Source organism: Triticum aestivum, chromosome 7B, assembly GCF_018294505.1.
Source record: "Triticum aestivum cultivar Chinese Spring chromosome 7B, IWGSC CS RefSeq v2.1, whole genome shotgun sequence".
NCBI lineage: Eukaryota > Viridiplantae > Streptophyta > Magnoliopsida > Poales > Poaceae > Triticum > Triticum aestivum.
The window spans coordinates 669,305,405-669,312,181 of NC_057813.1; the positions used below are offsets into that span (position 1 = coordinate 669,305,405).

General features: G+C 33.3%; 1 non-coding gene and 1 pseudogene across 1 annotated transcript; one reads left to right on the forward strand and one right to left on the reverse strand.

Annotated features, from left to right (window-relative positions):
• Positions 1-1,089: 1,089 nt before the first annotated feature.
• On the forward strand, positions 1,090-6,015 carry LOC123156856 (NAD(P)H-quinone oxidoreductase subunit 1, chloroplastic-like; annotated as a pseudogene).
• A 519-nt stretch (positions 6,016-6,534) lies between these two features.
• On the reverse strand, positions 6,535-6,607 carry TRNAF-GAA (transfer RNA phenylalanine (anticodon GAA)). Its single transcript has one exon. It is a non-coding gene; the product is annotated as a tRNA-Phe (tRNA).
• Positions 6,608-6,777: the final 170 nt, after the last annotated feature.

A 6,777-nucleotide genomic window follows, 5' to 3' on the forward strand; every position in this document is an offset into this window, starting at 1 on the left:
TTTTCGAACCATTTCCTATAAGAGAATGGTTTCCATTACTTTGAGAAATGGATTCTTATATCAAACTATAGCTATTGCATTAAAGAAGAAAAGAAACTAATAGAAGTCGAAGACACGGAATGATAGTGAATAGAGAGAAAGATTCTTCTGATTTTCTTGTTTCTATCTACTAGACGCCGTAGAGAATTGAGAATTTTCATGTCTTTCAATTCTCGTACTCGTAATTGGAAAGTTCTGGAAGGAGACCCATCATTTTGCAATGAAAACAACGTATAAAACTCTGGACAATTTCGAAATCAGGCCAAGCGTCTTAATACATATGCAAAAAAATTCATTATTGGCCCACCATTGATTAGAAGATTTAGCTTGTATGAATCGCTATTGGTTTGATATGAATAATGACAATCGTTTCAGTATGTTAAGGATACAGATGTATCCACAATTCATTTAGAGTTACTTAATAGTCTATTTCTTATACCATATCTCTATCCCGTGAAATTCTCGAGCCAAAAGATGGATGCATATGCTGTGTTTCATTTTGCTAAATGATATCAATTAAATGGTGTATCAATTCCATAAATTGCATATAGCAATAAATAAATCAGCAAAATTCTTTCTAATATTTTAGATAGAAGAAATGTTTCTTCTATCTAAAATATTAGAAAGAATGTACCCTTCTATCCAAATCCAATTTGCATCGATAAAATAAATCCAAATTCCAGTAGTAGATGAATAATTGCAAATTTGTGTGTGTACGAGATTAGAATAACTTCAAAATAACTGACATAATTTTGTATTTTTCCTGATCAGAAAAATACATGAAAAAGAAAGGAGGTAGAAAAATTTTTGGATTTATGGTTGAAGAAGAAAAAGAAGAAAACAGGGGTTCTGTTGAATTTCAAGTATTCAGTTTCACCAATAAGATACGGAGACTTGCTTCACATTTGGAATTACACAAAAAAGATTTTTCATCGGAAAGAGGTCTACGAAGACTTTTGGGAAAACGTCGACGTTTGCTGGCTTATTTGGCAAAGAAAAATAGAGTACGTTATAAGAAATTAATCGGTCAGTTGAATATTCGGGAGCAGTAATTTAATCGTTCAAATTTTTTTCTTGTTTTATTATTTTTTTAGTAGTCTTATAGTAGTCTTAGATTTTTCATTTTGATGAGCCTCGCTTTGAGGAATTCATGGAATAATCCATTTTCATGGAATAATGAATTAAGGAAGAAAGGATATGAGTCTACCGCTTACAAGAAAAGATCTCATGATAGTCAATATGGGCCCTCAACACCCATCAATGCATGGTGTTCTTCGACTGATCGTTACTCTCGATGGTGAGGATGTTATTGATTGTGAACCCATATTAGGCTATTTACACAGAGGAATGGAGAAAATCGCGGAAAACCGAACTATTATACAATACTTACCTTATGTAACAAGGTGGGATTATTTAGCTACTATGTTTACAGAAGCAATAACAGTAAATGCACCAGAATTCTTGGAGAATATTCAAATACCACAAAGAGCCAGCTATATTAGGGTAATTATGTTAGAATTAAGCCGGATAGCTTCTCACTTGCTATGGCTTGGACCTTTTATGGCGGATCTCGGCGCACAGACTCCTTTTTTCTATATTTTTAGAGAGAGAGAATTAATATATGATCTATTTGAAGCTGCTACAGGTATGCGAATGATGCACAATTACTTTCGCATCGGAGGAGTAGCCGCCGATCTACCTTATGGATGGATCGAGAAATGTTTAGATTTCTGTGATTATTTTTTACGCGGAGTTGTTGAATATCAACAACTTATTACACAGAATCCAATTTTTTTAGAGCGAGTTGAAGGAGTAGGTTTTATTAGCGGAGAAGAAGCAGTAAATTGGGGCTTATCGGGACCGATGTTACGAGCTTCTGGAATACAATGGGATCTTCGTAAAGTAGATCCTTATGAGTCTTACAACCAATTTGATTGGAAAGTCCAATGGCAAAAAGAAGGGGATTCGTTAGCTCGCTATTAGTACGAGTTGGTGAAATGAGGGAATCCATCAAAATAATTCAACAAGCTGTAGAAAAAATTCCTGGAGGACCTTATGAGAATTTAGAAGTCCGACGCTTTAAGAAAGAAAAGAATTCTGAATGGAATGATTTTGAGTATAAATTTCTTGGTAAAAAACCTTCGCCCAATTTTGAATTGTCAAGACAAGAGCTTTATGTAAGAGTAGAAGCCCCAAAAGGTGAATTAGGGATTTATCTAGTAGGAGATGATAGCCTTTTCCCCTGGAGATGGAAAATCCGTCCACCCGGGTTTATTAATTTGCAAATTCTTCCTCAGCTAGTTAAAAAAATGAAATTGGCTGATATCATGACGATATTAGGTAGTATAGATATCATTATGGGGGAAGTTGATCGTTGAAATGATAATAGATAGGGTAGAGGTAGAAACTATCAATTCTTTTTGGAATTTGGAATTATTAAAAGAAGTCTATGGACTGATATCGATTCTACCCATTTTGACCCTCCTTTTGGGAATAACAATAGAGGTACTCGTAATTGTGTGGTTAGAAAGAGAAATATCTGCGTCGATACAACAACGTATTGGTCCTGAATATGCTGGCCCCCTGGGCCTGCTTCAAGCTATAGCAGATGGGACTAAGCTACTTTTTAAAGAAGATATTCTGCCATCCCGAGGAGATATTTCTTTATTTAGCATTGGACCCTCTATAGCAGTCATATCAGTTTTATTAAGTTTTTTAGTTATCCCTTTGGGATATCATTTTGTTTTAGCCGATCTTAGTATTGGTGTATTTTTATAGATTGCCATTTCAAGTATAGCTCCTATTGGTCTTCTTACGGCAGGGTATAGCTCAAATAATAAATATTCTTTTTCAGGCGGTCTACGAGCTGCTGCTCAATCCATTAGTTATGAAATACCATTAACTTTTTGTGTGCTAGCAATATCTCTACGTGTGATTCGTTAAAATGGATCTTTTTCCTATAAAATCCATTAACTATTTATATTCCTTTTCTTATTTAGTATTTGGGTTGGTAAGTTAAACTAGATATCTATATGAGTGAAACAAAACAGCTTATAAATTTGTAGTAAAAAGAAAAAATCTCATTTCCTACGTACAAGAAAAAAGTGGAAGTAAACATAAGCAGTGTAAACTCTTTATCCCAAGGTTGATATTTTTTAATTAGTCATCATATCTTGAAGCGGCCAAGAATAAAGGATTCACGATATGGAATTCCATTACTAGAATATTCCTAGTTATTATATTACTATAACTTAATAATCCATAAGAAGAATCCACCAAAAGTTAGTGAAGGGTTAGGAACACTAAAGTACATAAATGATTAGTAATGGAAAATCTAAAATATTAGAGATTTTTGCCCATAAAAGGAATCATAATAAGGACTTTCAATTCGTAGAAATTATCAAGTAGTACTTTCTTCGGATTCCGATCCAGAGTATGTTCCCATTCACTTGTTAAGGAAATGGCTATCAAGAACGAATTAACCCTTTATCCATTTTTTCTTTTTAAATACCCCTCCCTGGGGAAAGAAGAATAGTAAAAAAGATATGCAGTGCACTAGAATTTTTTTCATTATTTCCTTCCTCTATCCATTATCCATATTCATGCAGAATTGCTCATGAACTAATACCCAACTCTTTCCATTTATTAGTTGAATTCCTATAACAAGTAACAAGTGTTTTATTCCAAGATTAAGTTATTACTGAACAAAGAAAAATTTTCTTTATATTATAAAGGATGAGATCAATTCGGAAGCGCTTTTTCTTATTCTAGCAAACGGAATTCCTTTGGTCTAATTTAGGACTTTCAAATCTATTTTATTTTATCTAATTCTATCTACGCCCCAGGGGCTAGGAACAAAACAGTCCTTTCCTTTTTCTGATCATAGAGAAGCCGTATGAAGCTAAGGTTTCATGTACGGTTTTGAAATAGCGGTGGGAACTGTGATGTTATCATCGACTATGATTATCTAACAGTTCAAGTACAGTTGATATAGTTGAAGCACAGTCAAAATACGGTTTTTTTGGATGGAATATTTGGCGTCAGCCTATAGGTTTTCTGGTTTTTTTAATTTCTTCTTTGGCAGAATGTGAAAGATTACCCTTTGATTTACCAGAAGCGGAGGAAGAATTAGTAGCAGGTTACCAAACTGAATATTCCGGTATCAAATATGGTTTTTTTTATCTTGTTTCTTACCTAAATTTATTAGTTTCTTCTTTATTTGTAACAGTTCTCTACTTGGGCGGGTGGAATTTATCTATTCCCTATATATCCTTTTTTGATTTTTTCCAAATGAATAAAGCAGTTGGAATTTTGGAAATGACAATGGGTATATTTATTACATTAACTAAAGCTTATTTATTTCTCTTCATTTCTATCACAATAAGATGGACTTTACCGAGGATGAGAATGGATCAGTTATTAAATCTTGGATGGAAATTTCTTTTACCTATTTCCCTGGGCAATCTCTTATTAACAACCTCTTCTCAACTTGTTTCACTATAAATAAGCTTTAGTTAATGTAATAAATATACCCATTGTCATTTCCAAAATTCCAACTGCTTTATTCATTTGGAAAAAATCAAAAAAGGATATATAGGGAATAGATAAATTCCACCCGCCCAAGTAGAGAACTGTTACAAATAAAGAAGAAACTAATAAATTTAGGTAAGAAACAAGATAAAATAAACCATATTTGATACCGGAATATTCAGTTTGGTAACCTGCTACTAATTCTTCCTCCGCTTCTGGTAAATCAAAGGGTAATCTTTCACATTCTGCCAAAGAAGAAATTAAAAAAACCAGAAAACCTATAGGCTGACGCCAAATATTCCATCCAAAAAAACCGTATTTTGACTGTGCTTCAACTATATCAACTGTACTTGAACTGTTAGATAATCATAGTAGATGATAACATCACAGTTCCCACCGCTATTTCAAAACCGTACATGAAACCTTAGCTTCATACGGCTTCTCTATGATCAGAAAAAGGAAAGGACTGTTTTGTTCCTAGCCCCTGGGGCGTAGATAGAATTAGATAAAATAAAATAGATTTGAAAGTCCTAAATTAGACCAAAGGAATTCCGTCTGCTAGAATAAGAAAAAGCGCTTCCGAATTGATCTCATCCTTTATAATATAAAGAAAATTTTTCTTTGTTCAGTAATAACTTAATCTTGGAATAAAACACTTGTTACTTGTTATAGGAATTCCTTTGGTCTAATTTAGGACTTTCAAATCTATTTTATTTTATCTAATTCTATCTACGCCCCAGGGGCTAGGAACAAAACAGTCCTTTCCTTTTTCTGATCATAGAGAAGCCGTATGAAGCTAAGGTTTCATGTACGGTTTTGAAATAGCGGTGGGAACTGTGATGTTATCATCGACTATGATTATCTAACAGTTCAAGTACAGTTGATATAGTTGAAGCACAGTCAAAATACGGTTTTTTTGGATGGAATATTTGGCGTCAGCCTATAGGTTTTCTGGTTTTTTTAATTTCTTCTTTGGCAGAATGTGAAAGATTACCCTTTGATTTACCAGAAGCGGAGGAAGAATTAGTAGCAGGTTACCAAACTGAATATTCCGGTATCAAATATGGTTTATTTTATCTTGTTTCTTACCTAAATTTATTAGTTTCTTCTTTATTTGTAACAGTTCTCTACTTGGGCGGGTGGAATTTATCTATTCCCTATATATCCTTTTTTGATTTTTTCCAAATGAATAAAGCAGTTGGAATTTTGGAAATGACAATGGGTATATTTATTACATTAACTAAAGCTTATTTATTTCTCTTCATTTCTATCACAATAAGATGGACTTTACCGAGGATGAGAATGGACCAGTTACTAAATCTTGGATGGAAATTTCTTTTACCTATTTCCCTGGGCAATCTCTTATTAACAACCTCTTCTCAACTTGTTTCACTATAAATAAGATAATACAATAATAGTAAGAATATTTTCAACACAAAAGCTCTCTCAAACAAGAGAAAGAAACATATCTTTTTCATAGATATTTAGAATGAATATGTTCCCTATGGTAACTGGGTTCATGAGTTATGGTCAACAAACAATACGTGCTACAAGGTACATAGGTCAAAGTTTCATAACTACCTTATCCCACACAAATCGTTTACCTATAACGATTCACTACCCTTATGAAAAATCAATTACACCAGAGCGTTTACGAGGGCGAATCCACTTTGAATTTGATAAATGTATTGCTTGTGAAGTATGTGTTCGCGTATGTCCGATAGATCTACCCGTTGTGGGTTGGAGATTTGAAAAGGATATTAAAAGAAAACAATTGCTTAATTATAGCACATTACTTAGCACAACTAGGAAAATAAGATAAGATAAAGATAAGCAAGACTAAAAAAATATTCGTCGGAATAGCGGAATACAAATTAGATGAATAAATATTATTAATGAATATGTATCACAATCCATCTCGAGGTATTTGGATCAATACCTATTCGGTGGATCTTTTTTTTTCTCTGCCAGGAACCAGATTTGAACTGGTGACACGAGGATTTTCAGTCCTCTGCTCTACCAACTGAGCTATCCTGACCTTTTCTTGTGCATCATCCTAGTAGAGTATTTGTATCTATGTCAATTAAAAGGACTAAAAATTAATTAAAGTATTTCAAATTTAAAATTTGAAAATGGGGGGGTAGTCCTATGCATTGTGCATGGTTTACTTAAATAAAACTTAAAAATAGAGTGAATAACCAAGATTTC